This window comes from Rhipicephalus microplus, chromosome X (genome assembly GCF_043290135.1).
Source record: "Rhipicephalus microplus isolate Deutch F79 chromosome X, USDA_Rmic, whole genome shotgun sequence".
In the NCBI taxonomy this organism is placed as follows: Eukaryota; Metazoa; Arthropoda; class Arachnida; order Ixodida; family Ixodidae; genus Rhipicephalus; species Rhipicephalus microplus.
Window position 1 is genome coordinate 156,470,653 of NC_134710.1, and position 5,362 is coordinate 156,476,014.

Here is a 5,362-nt window from a genome sequence, read left to right on the forward strand (position 1 = left end):
TCTACTGGGTGCCAGCCCAGTACTTTACCACTGAACTACCCCGGTGCTTCTGGCTTGCTTGCAAACTTGCTTTAGGCATGCTTGATGTCGGGAAACCAATCGCGTTAATACAACTTATAAAGCGTTTTGAAACAGCAAAAAAACAACCTGGCATCGCACAATGCGATTAGCAAAACGTGTGTGCCGTACAATGCTCCAACCCATTTTTTTGTTGTTCTCCTATAAACTGTGGCACATACCCACATCAGCCATGATTCCTCATGGTATTCAGCCACTCCATTAACAATATGCACGAAATTCTTAGCAAGTGTTTAGTGGATACCATGATTCTCAGAAAAATGACGAGAAATAGCATAGCAAATGCAGGAAAACTACCGAATAATATATTAATAATGCCCTTGAGGGTATCCCGCAACGTGCTTGCAGCTGTTGCCCGATGAGTAGTTTCAAAATGCTCTGAAAGGCCGCTCTTCAAGCTTTCGATGTGACAGTGCTACGCCTTCCGTGCGGGCCTGGTGTTTTTTTTTTTTACCGCCACTTGGGAGTGCCACCTGGGTGGGCCATGTCTGATATATTCGAGGCCGAAGCACGGAACACGAGGCTCACCACCTTTTTATGGGGCTCCAGCTCGAAAGCTTTTTCTTTATTTTGTTTTTAAGGGAAGGTGGGGGTTTCGCATGCATTAAAAGTTAAAGCCTAATTGAGATGAACTAAAAAGCAGTCGATTAAAATGAGCCCAATTTCAACACAACATGGTTGTTATCAACAAAAAAAGGAGAGATGCAGGAGAGTTGAGGCAGCTGTGAGATTCACTTCATGGGCCGCTTGATGTTCATGCACTTTGTGCTTTTTCAGCCAAGTGCTGTTGCAAGCCTGTAACCTTTTCATTGAACTTTGAAAAGGCCTCCATTTTCTGAGAGTGCAGATCCTGGAGTTTTTTCACGTACAAGCCATGATCGTAGTCAACTTCATTTGTCATAGTAGGAAGGTCCATGTCTTGGAGCATCCAGTTCTGGCTGGCGTCAAGAACCGTTTTTTGCAGGTCTTGAATCTGTTCTTCCATATCTTGGATGTGGGAGATTGTTTCGTTGACTGTGTACATATAACTCTCGGCGGCCATCTTCTCCTTTTCGTTTGAGGCAGGCTTGAGCTCTGGGCTGTCCTCGACGCCAAGCTTTTTCACCCTGTCTGCATAGCGCAGTGTGTTGAGAGAATGCTGGCAAGACTTTAAGCCGGGAGAGATCGTGGCAATCATGCAGGTCCGAGAGTTTTCTCCGACGAAGGAGTCCCTGAGGACCTGTGTGAGCTTGCTGGCCCGAAACGGAAGGTGGGCACCCCGACGACCCAATGCCCTGATGCATTCCTGAAGAGCAAGCATACTCTTGTTGATATCGGCTCCTTCCATTCTAGTCTGTCGGTTGGCGCTCGACGTGACTGCACCCCGTTTGTTCCCGGCCAGGTTAATGAGGGAGAACTTGCCGTGCAGCTGGCCGAACTGCCGTGTCCTCAGGATGATCTAGTACACTGCATGAGATCGCGAGGAGGTTTGGTCGGCAGATGTCTTCCCTGATGTTCTCACACTGTTGCCACGCTGAATGAGCTTGAGGACCTCGTCAACGTCGTGCACCTCCCTCTCCAAAGGCCAATAACTTGTACCTGCTTCCTTGCATCTTGCAGTACACAAAGTAGCGCCTTGAAATTGAGCAGGTCAAACACCTTCCCGCTGTATATTTCAAAGAAGCTGGAGGAGACAACTAAATATTCGTTCTTGTATTTCAAAGCCTTAAGCAGCTTAAACACGTCCTTGGTTGCTAGCGCATAGATGCCTTTAGAACAGTCTTGAGTCTTTCCGGAGAAATCACTGCCCATTGTATGTGTTTTACCGGTGCCCGTGTGCCCATAAGTGAAGCATGTTGCCATTACTTCGTCAAATATGGTTTGTATCAGGGGCCTTGCGGTGTACTTGTAAACGAGTTCAGTTTTCGCCGTCTCGTCGAAGGCGTAATCGAATCAAAATGTTGAATTTTCCAAAAACTTTGTCAGGTCGACATTTCGCTTCGGTTCATGGACAACGATGAGATCCCTGTTAGGCACAGTGATGATGTCCACCTCCTTTTGATTTACCTCTTTTTATTAAGTGGTCTCTTGCGCACAGCCACACAAATCTGGTGCACCTCAGATGGGTCGCTCATCAATAGAAGCCTTAAGTCTAGTGTCGACCTGTACTCTCTTAATATAGAGAGAAACTCACTGCTGGGATTTTCTGGGTCGACATTCATACGCTCGCGCTTCCTTTCGATCTGGCTGAGCTGTCTTACCATCTGCTCCTTCCACTGTTTCTTGATTTGGTCCACTTATTTAACCACTTTAGCACTGACGCTAGGCGCAACCAATGCCCGGGAAGCTTGCTGCTGCTCGGACTGCCATGTCAAGGCCGAGTTAATTAGCATGTCTTTCTCGGCCAGCGAAGAAATCAGATACCTAGTCTTGGTAGAGGGAAGTGGTGCGGGTGGGGGCCCCATGGCATGGTCGTGAACAAGCTGCTTGTGCCGTGCCCGCCTAGCAAGGCTCCGCTGGTCTTGAATTGTAGTTGACTTCAATACGACAGGGGCACTTTCGTATGCTTTAGAAACTTTTTGACTGAATTACGGCTGACGTCCTGGAGTCCCGGGTTCAGCGTGAATACTGTGATGAATGTTAGCTCCTTGCCCGTGGTCTCCCCCTTCTCGCTCCACACCACCACTATGACCTGTTTGTCCTTGTCTACGCTCACCTCTGTGGCTGAATGGATGCGCCCGTCCGTTCGTTGAATGTGGACGCTGGCGCCCATTTTAAGTCCACCCAGTTGCGCAGCCATTGCTTAGATGGACGCAAGCAGCCAGGTCGAAAGAGAACACTAAATATTCGCGTACAGACACGCTGCTGAGCTAGCATCAGCTGCGCGAGAGGCTAGCGTGGGGGTCAAGAAATGTTGACGATAGCACTACAGGGCTCCCCCTTCAAGCGCTGTGTGTGATTTTAAGGTACATGAAAAAGACATGAAACACAATACGTAAAGAAGGCCGTTTTGGAAGTCCAGGTTGTCAACGTGAAGGGAACATCGAGAACCAGTAGTTCTCTGGTGGGGGACACCAGGAAAAACGATGCGGGAGCAGAAGAAGACGTCGGGGCGTTGTGGCTGTGCACATGCGGTTCACACATCTAAACGGCGTCACTCTATGTTGCTAATGTCGTGTGACGTGGTTAACATAGGACAGACTGGTATTTGTGTTAATGACAGCTTGCACAAGATTGTTACATTGTAAAAAAGATTTGTTTGGTCGTTTGCTGGTTATGCATTGTAAGATGTGTGCACTCACTCCATTCTTTGAACAGTTTGTCATCTTGGACCGCAGTTGTAGTCGGTTGACGCGAAAAATTACTGAAGCGAACGCTATCGCAAATTGTGCAAAGCTGTGTGTGAGTACGCCGTCTATGGCCTTACCTGAAAAAGAACTCAACCTACTGGAACGTGTGCTGTGAAGTGTTGATGCAGGATTGTGAATTTGAGATAAGTTTACAACTTGTTTTTTTTTGTGGTAACGTGTGCTGCACCACACGTTTTCGGTTTTGTCCTGTCTGTGGCGTCACATGGGGTGAGCTATAGCGTGTGCTGTAAGATCACGCAATAAACAAAATTTGGAAGTTAGCGCTAACACTGTCATCTGTTTTTTCCCCGTTTTGACCGTATAGCATCTTCAAGCTCCAACTCAGGTGCGCTAAAGGAATATCATTTTATCATGTACCAAAATGCCCAATCAGCAGTACTCAAGTGCAAGTCATTAGCACTTGCCTTTGTGCTTGCCGGCTTCGGGAAGCTAGGTGGTGAATTTCGAGTTTTACATATTTGCAATCAGCCTTGCAGTTCTTTTTATTGGCTAATGGGCATCTAGAGTACCTTCTACGAGCTTCAAGTTTGGTCCAATAATTTTAATAATATTTGCGCATTATTAAAATGGTGCGATGAAAAGTCTGAAAAGAAGCGAAGCTGCGATGTTTTCATCTTTTCCGTCATGACAGCTTCGTAGTCATTGATTGATTGATATGTGGGGTTTAACGTCCAAAACCACCATATGATTATGAGAGACGCCGAAGTGGAGGGCTCCGAAAATTTCGACCACCTGGGGTTCTTTAACGTGCGCCCAAATCTGAGCACACGGGCCTACAACATTTCCGCCTCCATTGGAAATGCAGCCGCCGCAGCCGGAAGTCGAACCCGCGACCTGCGGGTCAGCAGCCGAGTACCTTAGCCACTAGACCACCGCGGTGGGGCAGCTTCGTAGTCATGAGTCCGCACTAACTTGCCCGAATGTCAGCCCTACCATATCTATCTTTTTGTGAAAGTCCGCTGGTATAAAAGTTATCAGACATGGAGAACTTGCATGATAAAGGTACGCGGCGAACGGTATTCGGCACGATTTCATGAGCGTTTGAAGACAATATTTTGTTTTCGTTTCGCTGAGCAGCAACCTCACAAGGTGTATATAATGATACGTACGCGCGTACATGCTAAGCAGTTAGGACGACGAGGTTCATTTGATCCCAGTATTATGAATATAATTATCGCCTTCGCTCGTCCCCACAGAACTTCAGATTATTAGTGAATGAAAAGAAGTAAATGGCATAAGTTATCAATCTTCATAGCCTTTGTAAAAACATTCCCAAGATTCTACGTAACATGGCAATGCATGTCATGCGAAGCATGCGGATAACAGGGGACTGTGGAGTAAGTGCATAGTTAATGGATGAACAAGAACAAGCTTTTGTAATGGGTGGGATCATTGGACGACCCACTCTTTGCGCGGTTCGCATTGTGTGGCGCCCGGTTGCTCCTTCGAAGTTCTAAAACGTTTTATTGCTCATATTGGCGGGATTACTTTCCCGACATCAAGGCTGCCTAAAGCCAGTTTTGAAACAGGTGAAAGCGCCGGCGTGGCTCAGTGGTAGAATACTGGGCTGGCACGCAGCCGACCCGGGTTAGAATACCATTGTGTCCTTGGTACCGAGTTTTTTTTGCGATATATTTGTCACGGACACCTGAGGCGGCGGCTGACAACTAAGGCGCCGCACGTGACCTGTGTTCTGATCTCATAACAACATTCGTTGTAGGAACAAAATAACTGTGTGGGAGCGGCTACCGTTTATCGGCGGGCTAACGGGCAATATAGACGTTGCTTGATATAGATTGCGACAAAGTTGACAGCTGTCTTTTTTCGAAAAAACGCCGGCTTATATGAGCTACAAACACCATGAAATCTTGGTTGGCGTTTAGTTCACGTTTATTCTGCCTGAAGAGAACAGGTAGCGAGAGTTATAGAACGCA

At 47.1% G+C, this 5,362-nt stretch overlaps 1 pseudogene; it reads right to left on the reverse strand.

The window, feature by feature from the left end:
* Positions 1–832: 832 nt before the first annotated feature.
* LOC119185968 (kinesin-like protein KIF2A pseudogene) lies at positions 833–2,857 on the reverse strand (annotated as a pseudogene).
* Between the last annotated feature and the right edge of the window lie 2,505 nt (positions 2,858–5,362).